The sequence below is a fragment of the Bos mutus genome, chromosome 26 (assembly GCF_027580195.1).
Source record: "Bos mutus isolate GX-2022 chromosome 26, NWIPB_WYAK_1.1, whole genome shotgun sequence".
Lineage (NCBI taxonomy): Eukaryota > Metazoa > Chordata > Mammalia > Artiodactyla > Bovidae > Bos > Bos mutus.
The window spans coordinates 14,129,881-14,152,764 of record NC_091642.1 but is presented as its reverse complement, the minus strand read 5'-3'; the positions used below and the strand labels follow the sequence as shown (position 1 = coordinate 14,152,764).

General features: G+C 45.4%; 1 long non-coding RNA gene across 1 annotated transcript; it reads left to right on the top strand.

Moving 5' to 3' along the window:
* Nucleotides 1-4,685: 4,685 nt before the first annotated feature.
* Nucleotides 4,686-6,234, top strand: LOC138985853 (uncharacterized). Its single transcript, XR_011462816.1, has 3 exons — nt 4,686-4,805; nt 5,125-5,216; nt 6,012-6,234. It is a non-coding gene; the product is annotated as an uncharacterized lncRNA (long non-coding RNA).
* The last annotated feature ends 16,650 nt before the right edge of the window (nt 6,235-22,884 follow it).

Genomic DNA, 22,884 nt, shown 5'->3' with positions numbered 1-22,884 from the left:
CATGAGGAGAGGTTCAGGGGCATCTGGGGTCCAGGGAGGTCAAGGGAATACATTGATGAAAAGTCTCTCTGTGGAAGAGGACCGTGGTCCAGGGCTGAGACCTACAAGTTCTTGGAATGTGCCTGATGGAAAGAGGGAGGCTGGGTGGGTATTAGGATTTCTTCTTTTTGCCAAGAATGGAAATGAGGCAGGACATCAAAGTCCACTCAGTGCCTGGTGGCAAATTCCTGGCCGAGAAGTGAGCTATTTTGTCTTGTAGGGAGAAGTCTGCCTCCTCAGCATATCCATTAGGATTCGCATGTGTTCCTGGAGTTACTGGAATGTGGATGAAGACAGGTGCACCCATCTGAGGCCTAGTCATTTGCCTGTGCGTTGATGGCTGGAGGACTCCATTTGAGGAATGCAGAAAGGGTTAGTGAGCACAAAGACACATGTGTGGGGCAAAAAGAAACATGTGATCAAAAAGCCTTGCCAAACAAGTCATAGAGTTTATGGTGGGAGGTAAGTGTAGATGATACTTTATTGTTCTATTTTTATCAGCTCAGAACTCATTTCAACCTTCATTAGAAACTCACCACCCCCCACCTCCACCGAGAGAAAATTATCACTTTCTGTTCTCAAACCATGAGAATGAACTGACATTACTCCCTGATCCAGGGTAGGCACATGAATCAGACCTGGCCAATCAGAGCATTCCACTCCCCACTGGCTGTGGTGAATGGTTCAGGGTTAGGGCAGATGACCCAAGCCCATCTAATGAGGCTGAATTTAGATAATATTATGAATGAGGAACATTTTGTCTACTAGTGCTTAAGCCTGGAATTAATAGCATTCATGTGGGGAAGCCTGTCTGAAATAAAGCAATCAGAGAGAAAAGAAGAGTTTAGAGATGAAGAGATGCAGATTTCCTATAATACTGATCGAGCACCTAGATTCAGCCGTGCCTGAAGCCCACTTAAACAATCAGTCATATAAGTCTCATCCTCCCTTTTTTGACTTGTGTTTATGTTCCTTCAACCTTAAGAATATTGGCTACTTTAAAATTTTAGAGGTAGACTAATCCAATAGTCTCTACTTTAATACCTCTATGGATGGGGAATCTCATTCTTCTTTGAGGCAGGAAAGCCTCAATTTAGAGCAGCTTTCTTGGGACTTCCTGGTGGTCCAGTGGTTAAGAATTCACCTGCCAATGAAAGGGTTATGAGTTCAATCCCCAGTTTGGGAAGATTCCACATGCCAGATCAGATCAGATCAGATCAGTCGCTCAGTCGTGTCCGACTCTTTGCAACCCCATGAATTGCAGCACGCCAGGCCTCCCTGTCCATCACCAACTCCCGGAGTTCACTCAGACTCATGTCCATCGAGTCGGTGATGCCATCCAACCATCTCATCCTCTGTCGTCCCCTTCTCCTCCTGCCCACAATCCCTCCCAGCATCAGAGTCTTTTCCAATGAGTCAACTCTTCGCATGAGGTGGCCAAAGTACTGGAGTTTCAGCTTTAGCATCATTCCTTCCAAAGAAATCCCAGGGCTGATCTCCTTCAGAATGGACTGGTTGGATCTCCTTGCAGTCCAAGGGACTCCACATGTCAAGGAGCAACTAAACCTGAGTGCCAAAATTACTTAGCCTGAGTGCTGCCATTACTGAAGCCTGCGTACCCCAGAGCCTATGCTCCACAGCAAGAGAAGACATCGCAATAAGAAGCCTGACACTGCAATGAAGAGTAGCCCCTGCTCACCACAACTAGAGAAAGCCTATGCACAGCAACGAAGACCTAGCACAGCCAAAAATAAATACATTTATTTAAAATTAAAAAAAAATTAAGCAACTCTTTTTCAGAAGCATGAGCTTGTGTGCAACTCTTCTGGAAGAAATTTTTAAGTCCTGCCAGCTTGTGACTAACATTTTCATTAATTCTTCTGCCACAGTCCAACTTGAGCGCAATTCAAACTGTTCTGACAGGTACCTGGGGATGCAGGATGTGTGAAATTGGTAAGCAGGCCAACTTGAAAAAGCAGGTAGCTGTTGGGCATTCGACGTCATCCAATCCCCACACTGGAGCTGTGAGCTCATGACCAACTAAACCAGGTGTGTGGAGCTCTGGTACCGTCACGTTACCTTCCTATTAGTTTTGCAATCGTTTTTCTTGTCTAATAATGAACTGATATTCTTTAAGGGATGATTTGGTAAGATCTTGGCCTATATTTTTCTTGCCTACTTATTGATACTTTGCATGTGAGATCCAGAGGCTTCCCTAGTGGCTCAGCGGTAAAGAACCCACCTGCAATGCAGGAGATGCAGGAGAGTCGGGTTCGATCCCTGGGTCGGAAGCTTCTCTGGAGGAGGGCACAGCCACACACTCCATATCCTTGCTTGGAGAAGCCCATGGACAGAGGAGCTTGGCGGGCTACAGTCCACAGGGTCGCAAAGCGTCAGACATGACTGAAGCGACTGAGCACTCACACACAAGTCAGATCCAGGCTCTGAGAGTGTCTGAGAGCTGCTGTTAATGCAGTTGGTGGAGTCTTTGCAAAGGGTCTGCTTGGAGATGTCCTAGCTCTTTCCTACAAGGGACCAGTGGGTGAAAAGGGCTTGAAGGTGCAAGGATGCAGATACATCCAGAGTGGGGCAGGTTGAATACAGCAGCCTCATCAGTCCCAGGCCCTGCTGGCTTCAATACAGGCAGACTGAGGCAAAGCTGAGTTATGTGATTCCCCAATGAAGACCATGACATTCACTGTCTTCTACTGCATAACAGAACTGGCAACTTCGTGGGGATAGGCCTAGGTTCTTCCACAATTTAAACATCCCCAGGACCTGTCTTTCTCTTCTCTGTCTCTGCTCTGGTTTCCACAGTGTTGTCGTCATTCTCAGTGTAAGTCCCACATTCACATCTTTCTTGAGACCAACACTCCCAGACTGAAATACTGCCTTCTCTGGCCCTCATCGCTCTTAATCTCAGAAACAAACTCTGATTGGCCAATTTGTGTCACATGTCCTCCCCAATCAGGTGCTAGGAGTTGAGCATGGAGTACTCTGATTAGCTAGTCACCCTAGAAGAAGTAGGTGTGGCCTCTTGATTGACAGCTCTATCAAACTCCAGTGAAGTCCGTGCTGTTACCTTACAAAAGGGATGTACTGCATACCCCCAAAGTAAGTGAGATCTTCTATATTCATGGTTTAAATTTCTTTTCACCTTTCAACTCCATCAGATTAATGTTGGCTGCCCACAGTTAGTGGATTGGAAGCCTACCACTGATTAGCAGGGTCTGCCATGGGGTTAAGACGTGGATACAGTGGACACATGCTCTGTTTTTTGCTGCGTGTGAACTTCTAGGGCGTGAGAGGCTAAGTTCACATCGATTTAGTTTGGAGGGAAGCTCCTAATCACACACGAGAGTTGCTGATCCAGAAATCCCAGGGCACATCATTAACTTGCTCCGAGCCTCTCTCCCCATTCCGTTTCCCTGCTCCACGGGAGCGGTTCCTCCCTCCCCATTCAGGGCCTCTGCTTGGACTGGGGGAGGAAGCCAGATACTCTAGCTGAGGACCCTTCTCTTCCCCTAGTGGTGGAGCAGAGGTTCTCAACTAGTCTTCTTGGGAGGAGGGGCTGTCCTGGGGCCAGGTGCTTGCTTTTTGCTTTCTTATCCTAGTTGGAAAGGAAACAAAACAAAACAAACCCAGGAGAAGAGAAGAGAAGAGAGTTCTATAGCAATTTTGATGCTTTACTCTTAGCTGATTCTTCTCTGCCAACCAACTGCATCCTGGCTGGTGAAAGGGGATGGGCAGGGGCCGGGACACCTGGGGTTGAAAGGCATCCTTGACTCCGTGAGTGGGAGTCCTTGGCACCTTTTCTGGGCTCCATGTCCCCGTCCTTTACAGACTTCTCCAGCCCAGACCCTCTGGAGTTCCATGATAAAAGTTGCTCTTTTGTCCTCCTCATAATGGTTTTTCACACAGAGCCATACAAGTGGTTCCTTCTAGTCACACACACACAGGTGCAATCCCATATAGACTTTTTATTTATTATTATTCAAAAATTTAAAAAAAATTTGGACCACACCATGTGAATTTCAAAATCTCGGTTCCCCAACCAGGGTTTGAACCCTGGCCAGAAGAGTGACAGAGCTGAATCCTCACCACTAGGCTACCGGGGTACCCCCCAGTTTGTTTTTTTTTTTTAACAAAGGTAACTTTCAATAACAAAGAGAACTTGGACCCCACATGTTCCAGATATATTTGACCTCCATTTGCTTTACTCTCACAGGGCAATGGTTTAACTGACCCCCAATCCATTTTCAGTGATCATAAAACATGAAATCAAATGCCAACTGTGCCTTGTGACTTGTTTCCTTTTTTGCTGGGTAAATTCCTTTGCTTCTCTAAACATGATATTCTTCCTCTGTAAAGTGTGGTTGCCCACTTATTGGGCTGTTGACATTTTCAAATATTTAATAAAGGGTTTGAAAAATCATAAAGAATTGTACAGGAGACAGGGATGAGCTGTTATTAAACTCTCACTCAAAACTGGCCTAAGAATGGGCCAGAAATTCCTTCAGGCCTGTTTGTACTGTGCCTTGCATGTAGCAGACACGTGGCAAATATTTGTTGAATGATTGGAATCCCAGGGGCTGTTGGAGTTGTGGTGGATCACACAGCACATGGGCTGTGCTTCTTTCTGTCCCAGAGCAGGTCTCTGATGGGGCAGCTGGAAGGGTGGGTCGTGGGCCTGGACCAGGGCTTTCTGGTACCTGCTTGGTGCCAAGGCCACTTATTCGCCTGACATGAGGCATCTGTCAGCCAAGGTAGGAAGATGGATTTCCAACAGCCGGTGGGGGTGGTGCTGGTGGTGGAGCTTGTGTTTTTCTGCTTGTGTTGTAGCTGTTTTTCCTCTTTCCTTTTGGGAATAAATTACTGTGGCTTTATAGCCCTTACAAGGGGTTCCTGGAAACTCCAGTTGGATGAATCCCAAAACTGAATTCTTTTTCGAGTTTCCAACTCCCTCAGATCCTCATTTGGAAGGAAAATGGGATCAGTCTCTTTGCTTTTTGACAGACACCCGATCACCCTCCACACAGGGTCACCTCTCCTTGATCTTGAAAATCTTTTTTTTCCCTCCCAAAGGACTCCCAAGGACATGGCTGAGCCACTCAGAAACACAGCCACTCCCGAGGGTGAAGAGAGCACTTTGGAAGCCATGTCACCTCCATGACCAAGTGATCAAACCAATCAGGACAGAGCTGGAGGGTGGGGGTGGGGTTGAGGACTTGCCCAGTCTCCTTGTCTAGTCCTGTATTCCTTTCTCCTAAGAAATAGGCATTGATATCCATCGAATGCTTTTGCACCCATATAGGTGCATAGGCGTTAGTGATGCTCTGTTGTCAATTAAATTAAACAACTCCTCTGTCCCTGCCCCTATCTTAGAAAAACACTCTGTGCAGCCAAACATCTGTAGCCCAGGATATGTAATCTCCCTCCGTGTCGTTTTGCTCCAGACAAAAATGGTGGAAAAGCTGAAATTTATGCCTTTGGAATCTGAGGCATTAACCGTTGTAAATCAGCCGTAGGTGCCCAAAGGTAGCAATTACCGCTCTCATTAATAGATTTCCCCAGTCTCGCTCATAAAACAACTCTGGAAATGTCTCAGGGGACAGGGTGGGGGAAGTGTGCCCGGGGATCATTAACAGTCAAGTACCCTGGGCGTAGAGGGAGCCCGAAGCCCTCTCCCTGGGGCCGGCCCGGCGGACGTGAGAGAAACTTCATGCACGCAGGGGCCCCCAGACAGGACCGGGGTGCCGCTTGCATGAGGTGGGCATGCGGACTGAGCAGAAGCCCCCACATCTGTGCAGTCCCTCCCAGGCACTGGGAAGCACTGGGTCTTGAAGAGGAAAGGGCTGAGGAGAGAGAGGCTGGGAGGCTGAGAGAAGGAAGGGGGACACATGAAGGGGGAGAGGCGAAGAAAGCTCACATCTCTATGACTACCAGTGACTTTCTTCTCTTGGGAACACCAGGACTGGAAGCCATCTTGCCTTCAGTAACTACGTGGGGACAATGGGAGCCCAGGACTGGCCCAGGGCCCCCTGGCAAGTCAGTAACTAACTCAGTCGTGACCATGAAGAAAGATGTAGCAGCCTGCCCAGAGCGTTCAGCGTGGACCCTTCCCATCTCTGGTTGGTTGTAAACTGGATTTGCACCCGGGCAGTGCCTTCTTCTGCCTGGTCTGGATACGGAAGGTGCTTGAGCTGCGGATGTTACTTGTTCACTGCTAGGCCTCCCGGGTCCCGCGGCGGGGCTGCCTGTGGGGAATGGCCCACGGTGGCTGGGGCGAAGCGGGGAGGGCGGATTTATTATCTCTGGTCTCCGGTGCTTCACGGGTCAGGTGACATGGCTAATCCTTCATTACACCTAATGTTAAAGGTTAGTCCACCTCTGGGATGTTTCCCAGCTTGAAGGTGCCTATGGAAAATTAGTTCATTCGTAAAACAAAGTGTCGGGTTACAGACCCAAATGGTTTCCCCTCATCTCTGGTGGAGGCGGGGTTGGGGCCGGGGTGGGGGCGGGGGGCGCTGCTGCTGAGAAACATCCCGCAGCTAGCCTCCTGACTCATCGGTTACCTCTAACAGGGTGTCAAATGAATGATTCCCTTTCAGAGAGATAGCAACTGTGCCAAAGAGGAAGGGCGAGTTCAAAGGGCTTCAGAAGCATCGGACAATCACTCAGACAGACAGAGGTCAGCGTGAGGAAGATACAGCCCAGGGAATTTCATGCCGATGGTTCAACTTCCCTGTTCCTCCGCAAGTGTCTTCCCACCCCCATGGCCGCTGTGCTTTGTAGGATCAATGGAGATGTTGCCAAGTTAATGAGAAGTGCTGGGGCCCCTGACTCTGCCCTGGGCAGTGCCCAGGTGGCCCCAGAAGTCATCACAGCCAAGTGCCTGCACTCCGAGGCTGTTTTGCTGGGGCCGAGTTCTGCTCGCTGTAAAGATGAGTTCCCATCAGTCCAAAATATGTTAACTCATCCTGCAAGTATTTACTGGGTCCTCACTGTGCCAAGTACTATTCTAGAATCTGGGGATGGATTGCAGTGACCAAACGGACAAAACAAGAATGGCTCCCCTCCCAGGGCTTCCATTCTAGTGTTCGAGGGGACAGACAGAAAACAAGTGAAACGTGTTAGTAAAATGATAGCGTTTTCTGATGGTGATGAGGACCACGGAGAGAAAGAAAGCAGGGGAGAGAGATAGAGGAAATACTGACCCAAGTGTGTGCTGTACGTTTTGATAGGGTATTCAGAGAAGCTCTCACCCAAAGTTGAGAGTGGTGCAGAAGACAGAAGGCGATGAGCCCGTAAGCCCAGAGGAGAGCTCAAAGAACAGACACTCCAGGCAGCGAACAGCGAGTGCAAAGGCCCTGAGGCAGTAGGGTGCAAGTTTGTTTGAAGAGCAGCAAGGAGGCTGTGTGACTGGAGCAGAGAGAGTCGAGAAGAGTAAGAAGATGAGGTCAGGGAGAGCAAAGGGCCACGCATTGGTTTCTGTGCCTCTGGCTTGTGTCCAGCATTCCCTGACCTTGACCATGGATGTAATGTGTTGGTGTAGTGTTTTAGAGTAGGGGTCAGCAGACTACAAGTCTTTAGCCAAATCTGCCCACCTGCTTGTTTTTGTTGATAAAGTTTGACTGGAACAAAGCTACACCCATTCATTTGTGCCTGCATGCTAAGATGCTTCACTCTTGTCCGACTCTTCGCAACCTTATGGACGGTAGCCCGCCAGGCTCCTCTGTCCATGGGATTCTCCAGGAAAGAACACTGGAGTGGGTTGCTATGCTCCCCTCCAGGAGATCTTCCTGATCCAGGGATCGAACCCACATCTCTCACATCTCCTGGATCGGCAGGTGGGTTCTTCATCACTAGCACCACTTGGGAAGCCCACCCATTCATGTACATATTGTCTATAAGCTGCTTTCAGGCTATTGGGTTGGCCAAAAAGTTCTTTTGGGCTTTTCCAGAAGATGTTACGAAAAAAGTCAAATGAATTTTTTGGCCAACCCAATACAGACTCATAGTAGTTGTGACAGTGGATGAACTGAAAGCCCAAGATATTTACTATTTGGTCCATGTTTTAGGGCACGGGCTTCAGAATTAGACCACATTGGTTCAAATCTCTGCTCATTTATTATCCAGATGGCCCTGGGCAAGTTGCATAACCTCTCAAAGCTTTATCCTTGTGAATGTAAAATGCTGATAGTATCTATCTTACAGGGTTTCCTGAGATTAGATTAAACCACTAATATGAAATGCACAGAGTTGATAAATCCAAATACTTTTTAAGGAGTCAGCAGTGGGTGCCTCATCCCTGACTCATAGGTTCAAAATCTTAGCAAAAAGCTTCCTTGGTCAAGTCTCAGTTTCCATATCTGTTAAATGGGGATAATTATTTTTGAAACTAAAATGAGATATGCTGTGTGGCTTCTGGGAAGCACATTAAATGGAAGTTGCTGCTTTTAATTTCATCAAGTTACCCTCCATCATCTCCTTTGTGTGGGGCCATCTGCAAGTCCTTCAGGATCTAGGAGAAAAAATCCAACATCTGTCTGTATATCTATGTGCCACTGTCCTGCTGCTGGCTCCCGGAGCATACTCCAGCTGACAGTGCCTGGAAGGGAGTGTGTATTAAAAAACCTCCCTTCCCCACAGCTTGGCATCTGGCCTAAACTCACTGCTACCTGAAAGAGTGCCAACCTGTTCAGCACATTTGAATTTGCAAATAATCTCTTATTTACTCTCAGAGTATCCATGAAGCTGAAGCTTGTGATGGGTTTTTATTATGTGGTAATAAGTACTGTTGGGGAAGATCTATCTTTGCAAAGCCCAATTAGTGTATTTATTTATTAGACTCTTGTATCATCAGGTAAGAGTAATAAAATAAGAGGGTCATTATAGGATTCTGCCCACTGAACCCAGTTTGTGCATTTGCCGGTGGGCAGGGGTGGATGGCAAATGGCAAGAATTTGGGGTGGGACGGTAGTGGTCCGGCCTTGGGAAACGTTGATTTTGTTGGACTTTGTCATGCCTCTTGGCTGCGATGACAATTCATTTGAGTTACATTGCATTAAAAAAAAAAAGTGGCGAGAGTCCAGTGGTTGAAATGCAGACGCCCACATGTATTTATATTTGCAGTGCCTGGGCCATGTGTGCGGTGATACAGCGAACGAGAGAGTTGTGGAACTGAAAATAACATATGTCTGTCTGAAATGCCAGAGGAAATTGTAGCACGGGCGAGAAGGGGAAGGGTCCAGATTTAGAGATGGGGGAAGAAATATGCTCCTTGTTCAGCCGTGGTGTTTATACACAAGTCCTCATTTCTGCTCACACATAATGAACAGCCACAGAACTGACGGGAAAACAAATGCAAAACTGGGCAAGTTGATTGTTTCTTCGAGAGCTGGTTGGAGGAATGGAGTTCTGGATTGGAAATAAAGTTCTGGCAGATTGAACTTTGACCCCCACCCCATCCCCTTTTTGCGGTTTTCTGAGTTCCTAGGATCTGGTTCGTGAGAACTACGCTGTGATTGTGGCTGAAACAGGTCAAGGTGGACATGGTTAGAAAGGAATCCATCCTTCACCACAAACCTCCTTGACTTAAAAATGATTAAAATAAAAATCTCCAAGTCAATTACTTTCAGTCCCCTGAGAGCCAGAGGATCATTTAGGGTTTTTCTGGACTCAGGGACCCCTAAGATCACATTTCTCTTCTGGCTGGGGTGTTATTTTTAAGCCTTGGTTACCAGCCTCCGACTCTTAGTTCCATGTGTCAATATGTATAAATAGATGTGACTAAATTAAAAAAGAAATAATAGGTTGAATTCACATCTTTGTTTTTTTTCCATCTTCATGAAAACAAGTAACAGGTTTGACTTCATTTTCCACATTTCTCTTTGCCGTTTTGACATTATCAGATGCGGCCCAGTTCACATCTGAGTCTGACGTTATCAGACTCAGAGCACATTTGATCTTTGCAAACAAAACTCCATAGAAAGACTCGGTCTCTGACACCTCTCAATGGTTCTGTGACTCATTGCCTTCAGAGCACCCCTGAACCCCAACCTCAGATCCAGCTGGAAACCTCCCACCATGGCCCTTGGCTTGAAACTAGACCCTCAAGATTTTAACATACATGATGGCCAAGCCACTTACATCTGACTTCCTCACCTCAGTGTTTTCATCTGCAGATTGGACGTAATACTCTCGCCACCTGCCAAGATCCAGGAGAGGATGGGAGGAGTTGGAGAAACACCCTTGGTGGGACTCAGAGTAGCTGCTGAAGTGAAATAGAGCCTGATGGCCGCTCAGCAATTGTTTTCTGCTTCTTTCTCATCTTACTGGTTAAATATGGCCAGCACCTGGTTTTCATGCCCTTATCTCCCTTCTGTTCAGAAGTGAGTTCAATTTGTCAGGCATGCTGGTCCCAGAGACCTGAGCCTGGGGGCTGAGCTATCACAGCTTGAACCAGGTGCCTCCCCTTTGGTTTGGTATATTACACCTCATGACAACTGCCAGAAAGACACTGCTAGTCCCATTTCACAGATTGGGAAACTGATGTGCAGCTCCTCCTTTCATACCAGTTGAAACTTAACTATAACACTTGCGGCAGTTTAAAAAAATACGGTTGTTACAACCAAAGACATATGCAGCTGTCTGTCTGTGGAGAAGGATGCGGCAGGCAGAAGGCAGGGCATTCAGATGAGGGTCTTGGGAAGAAAGCACTGGATCCTTCCACATCCTGGGTAGTGGGTCTAATAGTGTCCCCTTACCTTGAAAAAAAAAAATTGTGTCTGCCTAGAGGTCAGAATATGCCATTGTTTGGAAATAGAGTAATGAACATGTAATTAGTTAAGGCTCTTAAGAGGAAATCATCGTGGATTTAGAACAAGCCCTAAGTCCAATGACTGGTGTCCTTACAAGAAGAGGAGAGGGACACAGACACAGAGGGAAGAAGGCCATAAGACGGGGGCAGAGACTGGAGCCAGAGGATGCTGGGAGCCACCAGGAGCTGGAAGAGGCAAGGAAGGATGCTCCCCTGGGGCCTCTGGAGGGAGCATGACTCTGCTGACACCTCGATCTTGTACTTCCGGCTTCCAGAATGGTGAGAGAACAAATTTCTATTGTTTTTCTTTTTTAAGATTTTTTTTTAAATGTGGATCATCTTTAAAGTCTTTATTGAATTTGTCACAATATTGCTTCTGTTTTATGTTTTGGTTTTTTTTGGCCACAAGGCATGTGGGATCTTAGGTCCCTGACCAAGGATCCAACCTGCATCCCCTGCATCGGAAGGTGGAGTCTTAACCACTGGACAGCCCAGAAAGTCCCAATTTCTATTGTCTTAAGCCACCAAGGTTGGGCAGTTGGTTAGGGCAGTCTTAACAAACTCTTTCCTGCTGTCCTTCTGGTGAGCTGTTTACATTTGGTCACCAGAAATGAGGGCAGGCGGGAACTCGTGCTGAACACACACAAGGAAGTGTTGGCTCTGTCAAGGGAAACATTAAATCTCTTTGGTAAAACAAAACAAAAGGCTGGAAAGTCTCTTGTCTTTCCTTGGAGCGTGCCTTAGAGACAGGATCCGTGAATCTGTGAGGAGTCTGGCAGTGTGGGGTATGGGATCGGGGCAATGATGTAAAATGATATGATTTATTGCTTTGTTGAGCAATATTTTCAGCCATGGATCTTGCTTTCAAGCTTAACTTATTGCTGAAACAACCGGCAGGCCAGGGGACTCTGAACACAGAGAATATCTCCGGTGACAGCAGAAAGAGCATGGCTGATGTATCTGTGGGGGAAGGGGGGAGGTTAGTGATTTGAAGACTTGATTATGGAAACACTGCACAGGGAGACTGGATGCCATCATCAATAACCAAATGACACTGGAGTTTGGGGAATATTGAAGTAGTTGGTGGAGCCTTATCTCCAAGGGACTGATATGAGAAGTCTTTTACAATAGGACACTGGGAAGGGGCATCTAACCCCAACAGGGGAGTGGGAAGTGGTATAATTAGCATTATTGTGGTAATTGAGAGACCTGGGAAGGGTCAGCCCAAATGTGAGGCCACATTTTGAAGAGGACACATGACATGATATATGAAGGAAGATCAGCCAAAAACAAATTACAGCAGTTCAGCTGGGAGATGACTAGAGGAAAATCTAGAATCCAACAGTTGTTGTTAAGTATCTGGCCATCCATATGTGAGTATATGCGTGTGTATGTGTTGTATTTTTTAAAAAGTGAAATATAACAATTGCAAGACTCCACTAATGCCTCTGCAGAAGTTAGAAATGGTAATCTATATCCAAAAGGACACACGCATTTCTAACTCGGGGTGGAGGCTGTTGCTGGGATGGCTTACCCTCAGGAAACTGGCAATCTGTCACTCGAGGGGGTGAGGACAGGCCTGCTGGGGACAGGGGAGGGCTTAGTCCAGGAGAGGGTGGGAGAGAGTTCTCTGGAGCCAAGGGTTTCACGGCTGAGTGTCCGCCTGCGCAGAGGAAAGACCACCTGCTTTTGTCCATCTCTCTGCTGGAGTCCAGGGAGTTGGTCTTCTCACCAGGCTGTCCATCAGAGCCCAAATCACAGGGGTCAAGAATTACTCAAGCTGCCTATTATACAGAGTGAAGTAAGCCAGAAAGAAAAACACCAGTACAGTATACTAACGCATATATATGGAATTTAGAAAGATGGTAACAATAACCCTGTGTACGAGACAGCAAAAGAGACACTGATGTATAGAACAGTCTTATGGACTCTGTTGGAGAGGGAGAGGGTGGGAAGATTTGGGAGAATGGCATTGAAACATGTATAATATCATGTATGAAACTAGTTGCCAGTCCAGGTTCGATGCACGATACTGGATGCTTGGGGCTGGTGCACTGGGATGGCCCAGAGGGATGGTATGGGGAGGGAGGAGGGAGGAGGGTTCAGGATGGGGAGCACATGTATACCTGTGGCGGATTCATTTAGATATTTGGCAAAACTAATACAATATTGTATAAAAAAATAAAGTTTAAAAATAAAATAAAATTTAAAAAAAAAATTACTCAAGCTGATGAAAATGAAAATGTGATTTAAGATGAGATAGCGGCTCTCACATTTTGAAAAAGACACCATAGGCTAGTGGCTCAGAGCCTGAGCTCTGGAGTTTGCAGCCTGAGTTCAAATCCTGCCTCTAGATATATGAGCTCAACCTGTTTGAGATCTCAGAGCTGTTTGATGCCTCTGAGGTCATGAGATCAGCATAGTGTATGCGATTATCACATTGCTGGATGGGAGAGAACCGGGTTCTAGAAACACAGGTTTGCTCAACTGAAAAATATTCTTTCATCTGTCCACTTGTGTGCACCCACATTGTAGGAGAGGGGATTCCATTAATTGCTCCACAAACATCCCAAAACTTGATGTTATCTTATTTATAAAATTGTTCTGACGGGTCTATAGCAGTCTATAATTATGATTTTAATGTACATTTACTCGATTGCTGTTTATTTGAGTACTCTATTTACTTATAAGCTGTACTGGGTCTTCACTGCTGCGAGGACTTTCCTCTAGGGGCTGCGTGCAGGGTCCTCACTGCGGTGCTTCTCTTGTTGTGGACCTCAGGCCCTAGGGCGTTTGGGCTTCAGTAGGAGAAGGAAGTGGCACCCCACTCCAGTGTTCTTGCCTGGAGAATCCCAGGGACGGGGGAGCCTGGTGGGCTGCCGTCTATGGGATCACACAGTCGGACACGACTGAAGCGACTTAGCAGCAGCAGCAGTTGTGGTGCACAGGCTTACTTGCTCCACAGCAGGTGGAATCCTCCCTCATCAGGGATTGCACCTGTGTTTTTCTGCACTGGCAGGCATATATATATACATATATTTTTTAACCACCGAATCACCAGGGAAGTCCTTATCTGAACACTTAAAATTTTTTTTTCCTATTTAAGACTTTTGCCCTTTTTCTGTGCAGTTGTTGACTTTTTCTTAATGAGTTCCAGTTCTTGATATACTATGGATATGAATTTTTCAGGCTTGCCTTCTCATTTTCTTTATGAAACAGAGATGAACAGAGCAGAAATTTTCGTTATTGAACGGAAATTTTCAAATTTTTTCAAATTAACTACATTTTAGTAGATTCTAATGATGATATAAGATTGAATCATCATAGGAATTATTTCCTTTGAAATATTATTTCCTACAATGGATTTCTTTAATTTTTATTCTTAATTTTGGAGATTCTCAAATTTAATGAAGTCCAATTTATCAATCTTTTCCTTTATGATTTTTGCATCCTGTTAAGAAAATCTTGTCTATCCTTTGGCTGTGAGGATATCCTCTCATGTTATTGTCTAGAGGCTTCATTGTTTAACTTTCACAATTGAGGCCTCTGTTCCCATTTGGGATTGACTTTTATGTATGGTGGAGGTTGGGGTGACCTTTGCTTCTTCTTAATCCAGACATCCATCTTGATCCTGCAGTGTGGGTGGATCATTTTTCCTCCATGCATTGCAAATGAATGTTTATTGTAAGCTTCCCAGGTGGTGCTAGAGGTAAAGAACCCACCTGGCAATACAGGAGACCTAAGAGAAGCAGGTTTGATCCCTGGGTCGGGAAGATCCCCTGGAGGAGGGCATGGCAGCACATTCCAGTATTCTCTCCTGGAGAATCCCATGGACAGAGGAGCCTGGTGAGCTCCAGTCTGTAGGGTCGCATGGAGTTGGACACAACTCAAGTGACTTAGCACACATGGACAACCATATGTGTGAGCCTCTGGTTTCTGAACTCCATTCTGCTGGCTCAGTGGATACTTCAGGGATGAATAGTAGATGCCCTGGGCCTCACGTGCTCCTGAAGAAGATGGAGGTTCTGAGCTTTTGCCTTCTGAGGAGCTCCTTTGTTTTCTTGGCTGAATCATATGGTTCATCTCTGCCCTTTGCTGACTTCTTCCATGTATGTGTGTGCTTAGTCACTCAGTCGTGTCCGACTCTTGCGATTCCCATAGACCTTAGCCATAGATACAGTTAATTGGCTGACAAAATTATCAAGACAGCAAAGGCATCCATAGCATATACCACCTGCCAGGTTCTCCTCTAAATACGCTGTAACTCATTTAATCTTCACAAAAAGACATGACGTATTTACTACTATTGTTTTGCTTCCAAACTGGGGCTCCAAGACCACATGGGTGGTACATACAAGGTCTGGAATTTGAACCCAGGGCTTCAGCCCTGGAGACCATGCTCCTAAGCACAGTGCTGGGCTTGCTTTCAGCCAACAGCAGGAAGTGAAATGGTAGAGGTCACAGTCACCCTGGCCTAGGAATAAAGACATCTGAGCTCTTATCTTGGCTTCTATTAATACATCTACTGGATGGGAAGTTTTGGACACATTGATTAATCTCCTTGAACTAGTTTCTTCAACTAGAAAGTGAGAGAGTAGAGTGTTATTTTCGGCTCTGACGTTTTACAATATCATCTCTTTGGAAGATTCCTAGAAAGACTGTGGAGTTTTTGGAGAGGAGACTGGTGTACAATGGAGACTAGGGTAGAGGCACAGATGGGGGAGGAGCCCAGAGGGAGTGGTGAGAGCTGGCTTGAGGTGGGTAAGGAGGTGGGGAGGCAGTGGGAGAGAGAGAGGAGGAAAAGTCCCAGCCCTCCAACCTGTCTCTTCCCATCTGTTTACCCCCTTGAAGGACCCTCCAATCCAGCCTATCAGGTTACACGATGGAGGGGGTGGTGAGGCCTAGGGGCTAAGTTTTCTAATTGACCTACCTCTTGGGAATTTGTTTGACAGGCTCCCATTTGTTCCCAAGGCCATGGTCCCTGTGTGAGTCTCCTGGGGGGCAGTTTCTCTGCCCAGAGCTGGCTAATTTTTCACCCACCGTGTCCACTCTCTGGTGAAAATCACACCAGACTCTTCCATATAGACACCAGAGGTCCATGGGGTTGTCTCGTGACCTTGGAGGCCCTCACAATCCGAGGCTGGGGGCCTGGGACAGTCTTTTATCATTAACTTCTGGACAGGGACATTTGGTAGAGGTAGTGGTGGGGGAAGAGGAATGGTTAAAAGGTAACTTAGAAATGCCACAAAAGGCATTTTAGACAAATTTAGAAAAGCCAGAAACACACAAAAAAGAAGACTGAAAAAGTGATCTGTAATCACTTAATCCAGAGATAACTCTTAACATTTTGGGAGTGATTTTCTTTAAAAGTGTTTTCGATGTCTCTGTTTCTCTCTTTCTTTGTGGATCTTTCTCTCTGTCTCTGTATGTGTGATACGTGTGTGTGTGTGTCTGTGTGTGTGTGTGTGTGCGCTAAGTTGCTTCAGTCGTGTCCAACTCTTTGCGACCCCGTGGACTGTAGACCACCAGGCTCCTCTGTCCACAGGATTCTCCAGGCAAGGATACCGCAGTGGGTTCCCATGTCCTCCTCCAGGGGACCTTCCCAACCCAGAGACTGAACCTGCGTCTCTTATGCATGGGCAGCCAGGTTCTTTACCACGGGTGCTACTTGAGAAGCCCATATATACATACATACATGTATATATTTTAAAAAATGAAAATAGATTGTATTCTTCTGGAGCTAGATTTTTAAATCTGGCAATATGTTATAAGCATTTCCTCAATCACTCAACGTGTTTTCTCATCTTTAACATTTGCATGACAAGCCATAGGAGACAGTTTCTCATGTTTGCTATTACACACTGATGAACATCCTTATTCACACAGTTTTGAAAGTGTGAATTTCCTTAGGAAATTTTTTGAAAATATCAGAATAAATATGTCCCCATGATTTTGAAAGATAATAAAGTTCTTATTCCTGTCCTTGTCATTACCAACAAACATTTATATAGTACTACTAACATTAAAAATTATGTTTTAATTGAATACTTTAGAGATTACCAACTCTCTCAAGGCCATCTTATTTAATTTTCTGAGAGGAGTGTATTTATTAGGACCATTTATTCCCATTTTACAGCTGTGAAAATTGAGGCCTTAGGAGGGGAAATACTCCTCCAGGTCACCCAACCTAGAAAGGGACAGGAAGCATGTCTGAGTTCCATCCACTCTGCTGGGCTCCTTGCACCCAGCAGAGCCTGTGAGCCCTCCCAGAAAGAGGCCTCTGCTTGCCAATGCTCTGGACGGGTCCCAGCAAATGGGCTGAAGATTGACACCTGTCAAAGGAGAAACCCACGTAATGCCTGCTGGGGCATCAGAGCAGCCTTCCTGGAGCTGAGCCTCAAAGCAGGGAGAGAGGGAGCCACAGAAGAGTGCAGAGAACACCGCAGGCAAGGGCATGGTGTGAGCAAAGGGGGAAGTCAGGGAAACCAGACACCGCTCCCTCTACTTGCTCAGGCCCGGGGGCTGAGATCAGCTTACAGGAGGCCTGTTCCAGCACCTTTGCCAGACATGGACAGTAAACGTGCAGTGTCACAGGCCATGGGATAATAATGGAGGTTTAATTTTCTGTTAAGCAGCCTTGTGTATATTTAAATCATTTCATTATACAGATAGAAATATTTTCCTGATTTCTTCTTTTTGCCTCACGATGCTAATAGCCTTTTGCCTGATTATAAGAATAGTATCTACTCAATTGTAAAAAGTAAAAATTTTACACAAACAGAAAAGCATAAAGATACAAACAAAGGCAAGAGGAGGACCCTCCCTATCCTGAGATAACTGTTTAGCGTCCCAGCTTCCAGACTGTCTCTGGGTGCACAGACTCAGGGGATTTTCCTTCACAGTTTTACATAAAGGAGATGGAGCCAAACACACTCTTCTTCTTCTAGTGCATGTTTCCCCACTCATCAATCTGTCTTGGACCCCTTCCCTCACCATTACGTGTGGATTTGCATCATTATTTTTATTTATCTTTGTTGAGTCTGACCTACAGTAACTCAAAAGGGTCATATTGCCAGTGTATAAAAATGTTCATTAATATGCACAGAAATTAGGGTTTGACTTTTCTTAAAATGGCAAGGGCTTTTTCAACCTTGGTGGCCCATGAACAAGGGATCTTCCTGTTTATATTTTGAAGTTTATTTTTATTAGGCAAATTTTCAAGCTACTTAAAAGTAGAGAGAAGAGTGCAAGGAAATTTCCCACACCTGGATTCAATAATGATCAAGATTTTGCCACATTTGCTTTATCAACCCTTTATTTTGCTGAAATATTTTAAAGCAAATCCAGTTATCTTGTCATTTTAGCCCTGCATCCTTTAGTATGCATTCCTTATATACAAAAAAAAAGAAGATACTTTTTTATGCAGCCACAATGCCAGTACCACACCTAACAAAATGAACCTTGATTCCCTGGAGAGTCTATCATCAGATTTCCTGACAGTCCTCCAAACTCTCTTTTTAAATAATGGTTTTGTTTAAATCAGGAAGCAAAAAGGGAGAATACTTTTCTTTTTTTTTCTTTTTTATTTTTTTACTTTACAATTCTGCAGTTCTGTAACCTCATCTAGCTAGATTATAATGACATGATTTCTTTGCACTGTGGTTACTGTTTATGATAACTGACACTAATATTCTGTTTAGGGTAATGTAGTAGTTTTGTAAGAAATTACATTTATTTGAATAAAATGAATGAATCAGTTTAAAGAAAAGTCATAGAAACGTAGTTGCCATATGTAAAATAGACAGCCAGTGGGAATTTGCTGTATGACTCAGGGAACTCAAACAGGGGCTCTGAATCAACCTAGAAGGGTGGGATGGGGAGGAAGATGGGAGGAAGGTTCAAGAGGGAGGGGATATATGTATACCTATGGCTGATTCCCGGGGACGGGGAAGCCTGGTGGGCTGCTGTCTCTGGGGTCGCACAGAGTTGGACACGACTGAAGCGACTTAGCAGCAGTAGCAGCATGGCTGATTCATGTTGAGGTTCGACAGAAAACAACAAAATTCTGTAAAGCAATTATCCTTCAATTAAAAAATAAATAAATTTTTAAAAAGAAAATAAAAGTCATAGAATGGATGATATGCAAATACAACAACCTTCTAGAAAGTGGTTTGAGAATGGAAGATACTGCTCATCATCTTTTAAAGGACATTTGGGGTGTTTCCAATTTTTCCATTACTGAAAAGAGTGCTGTGATGAATAATCTTGTATATACATAGCTCTGTGCCCCAGTCTGGTTATTTTCTTAGGGTATATGCTTTAGAAGGGGAAGTGCTGATTTTAAAGGCTATGAGTCTCTTAAAAAGTGTGAGTGTGCTGTACTTAATTTAATATTTTGTTCCTATTTTTATCTTTGACTCAGGGTCCTATTGGGTGTATCAACAATTGTACCCTGATGGCCTCAGGCTTCCTGCACTTTTTCTGTCTCTCTCCAGGCTATGATGGTAAAGGTTTTGCATCCACCTTTAACAGTGCTTCTGTCTCATCCTTTTCAGTACATTTTTCCTTTGTCATTCTGTCCCCACCTTTTAGTTTGCTACTTCTCAAGTACTGTGAGCTGGGAAACAGATTAGTAAGTTTGTTCCGGTTGTACCTAAATTAAGAGTAAATAGAATCTTGAGTGAGGATCTGACGGGACAAACGTGAGGCAAGAGTTTTCTTAGGTCCTGCTCACCCCCACCTCCTTTTAAATATATCCTGCTTCAGCTCTCCAGGGCTATTTGAAGGGTGGTGATGGTCATAGAAGTTATTGCTACTTATGGCAGAAACCTTGACACATGGAAAATATCATGGGTCCTTTGTGTTCCCATAGAGATTTTTCAGGATACAACAGGAGTTTGCTGATTACCTTGCTCAGTGGTAAAGAGTCCACCTGCCAGTGCAGGAGACGGAGGTTTGATCCTTGGGTTGGGAAGATCCTCTGGAGAAGGAAATGACAACTGGCTCCAGTATTCTTGCCTGGAAAATTCCATGGACAGGGGAGGGCAGGGAAGCCTGGAAGGCTACAATCCATGGGGTTGCAAAGAGTCGAACATGATTTAGGGACTAAAGAACAACAACAATCCTTACTTACAGCATTTTGACGTAGCCAGAGTTAGCATGATGACCTCTGATTTGTGGAGGAGGAATCTGTGGTTCAGAGGCTAAGTGATTTTCCAAAGACCACACAGCTGATTGTGCCAGAGCTATGACTCAGATTTTTTTCTGCTTACCACCTGGGCCAGATGCACCTGGGGGTTTGAATAATGGGTGTTTTCAGGAGAAGTGATGCTAACAGCAAAGAACCAGTATGTCATGGGGCATTTGCCCAGCCAGAGTATGAACAGGGTCCAGGGACTAGGACAGATTCACGGGAATTTGGCTTTTCTATGACTCGAGACATCCTCAGCCAGAAGTACAGCTGGGCAGGAGTGGGGGCCAAGAACGCTAAGTCCTCATTACTACTCAGCCTCCTGGCTGTGGAAGGAGGAGCAGGTCTCCAGGAGTCCCTGAGCGGGGTCCCAGAGCTGTCCCAGCTGTGTGCTCTGAGCCAGGAAACACCCTGCCTCTGAGCCTCAGCTGAAAAGCGGGCTCAGACCCACATCAGGGGCCTTCCAACAAAGTCCTGGGGAGGCCAACCCCCCACCACACCTTTCCAAGACACCTTAGTCATTGAAGCAGCTCTGTGTATTGTTTTTAATTCTTAAGGTTTCGTTTGAAGGATTCTGAGGCCAACATTTTTTCTGAACAATTGACCAAAATGATCTTGCATATTTCACTCTCCTTTCCTCCTGAATGTCCACCCCTGGCTCACGGCACTTCCCCACCCCATACTGGCCTTAACGAGCCTTTTGGAGACAGCCCTGGATGCTACCCCTGACTCCTCCCCATTCTGCTTCCTCAGTTTCCCTCTTAGCCCCTGCGCCCATCCTGGCCCCACTCAGTTGCCTGGTCTCCTCAGCGGCCTCCCCCATGGTGGCCCTTAGCCTTGGCCCTGCACTTGGCCTTCCGTGCGGTTGTGTTCACTGTCGGCAGAAGAAAGCCCAAGATGTCAGGCATTCCAGGCCCTTCGCTCCTGCCCTGGGAATGGTTTCCAGGTTTCTGAACACTGCCATCTTTCATGCATCTAGGGTACAAGATTCTCTTTGCCCGGAATGCTCTTTCTGTCTCTTGTCATCTTCGAGCCCCTGGACTCTTTCTGAAGACTCAGTTCAAATGTCATGTCCTCAGTGAAGCCTCCTGCAAGCACCCACTCCAACCAGTGAGTCACTTCTATGTCCCTGCAGCTGCTGCTAAGACTTGTCACAACACCCGGGACTGGGTTCCCTGCTCAACCCCTAGCTTCCTGAGGTCTGAGATGGAAAATTTCACCCCAGTCACAGACATTCAGTGCTTCTAGCAAATCTGAGTTCAGCAAATGCTTGGTGAATGGACAAATGAGTTTTCTCTGCAACCAGGGCCCCGTGCCAGGTACAGGGAGCTTGGACCTTGACATTTGACCCTGTGAGCATGTATTAATATATCCTATGGTGTTGACCCCTAGAATTCTCAGACCGCAGCTTTGTTTACACAAACTTTAAAAAATACAGAATGATACAAAAACAGATGTATTTACAGTCAAGACAGGAGGCACACTCTGCCAAGCCAATTTAATAGATTAATTAAACACGGTTTACTTGGTTAAACAGGTCTTGATTTTCGTCCATTTTCAACAGTATCAACTCCTTCTTAGGTAGATTTTACAATGAATATTTGCTTCATTGATCATTTTTTCTGGTCCTCATCAACTTTTACAAACTGTAACAGTTTCTGTTGGAATTCTCTTTTGTGGGTGTTACTTTTTGTGTGTGGTAGATTTTAAAAACCTAATTAGCTTTTAATTTTTTAGAGCAGTTTTAGGTTAACAGCAAAATTGAATGGAAAGTACAGAGACTTCCCCCTTGCTCCTTGGTCCCCACACCCACACAACCTCCCCCACCATAGACCTCTCCCACCATGGTGACACATTTGTCACAGCTGATGAAGCACATTGATGCATCATCATGCTAAGTCCAGAGTTTACATTAGGGCTCACTCTTGGTGGTGTACATCCTATGGGTTTGACCATATGTAGAATGACAGCTATCAGCTGTGATAGTACTATACAGAATAGTTTCACTGCCCTAAAAATCGTCTCGGTTCTGTCTGTTCACCCCTTTCTCGTCTGTAACTCTTGTGATAAAAATCTTATCAGAATGATTTCAATCTTTCGTTAGTTCCAAATGTATAATACATTTTAACATGTTCAATTTGAACAGTTCGCAGTTGTATTTTTGTGTAGGTCACTTTCACCCGTAACGATCGATTAAAAATGAATCTGTATTTATCCTTCAGGTCATTTACGTGAAAATTGTGAGGAACTTCCTACTGGATATTCCAGGCTTCTTCTAGGAACAAAGAGGAGCCAGGTGAAAATGGAAAAGTCAGACTGTCCCTTCTCATACCCTAATGTCCCTCTCTTTACTGTGAACATGAGCTGGTCGCTATCCCACTGGAACTCAGAGGACTTAAGTCTCTGGTCAAGGTCATGGAGCTTACTCTGAGGTCAGAATCAAGACCCAGATTCAGCCAGCTTGGCTCCAAAGCTGATGCACTTTTGTTGAGCTCTTGCCCTGTTCTGCAACTCTCCCAGGAGATGACAAAATTTTGTAGAGTCCTTTGGTGGAGGGTGTCCATCAGCTTTCCATGAAATATCAATTATCAGACCAGACCAACCCTGAGTTTGAGAGGCTGGGGAGGGTAGCAAAATCCTCTTAGAAGCAGGAGACTGCCTTCTAGAACCAGTACTCCAGTCAACCTTGGGTATGACCTTATATAAACCATTCACCTTCTCTGACTCCTGGTTTCCTTATTTGTAGGATTCATTTATCCAGTAAATATTTGTTGGACACTGCATGCTGAATGCCAGACAGTGCTATAGGTACCAAGGTTACAGCCGTGAACAA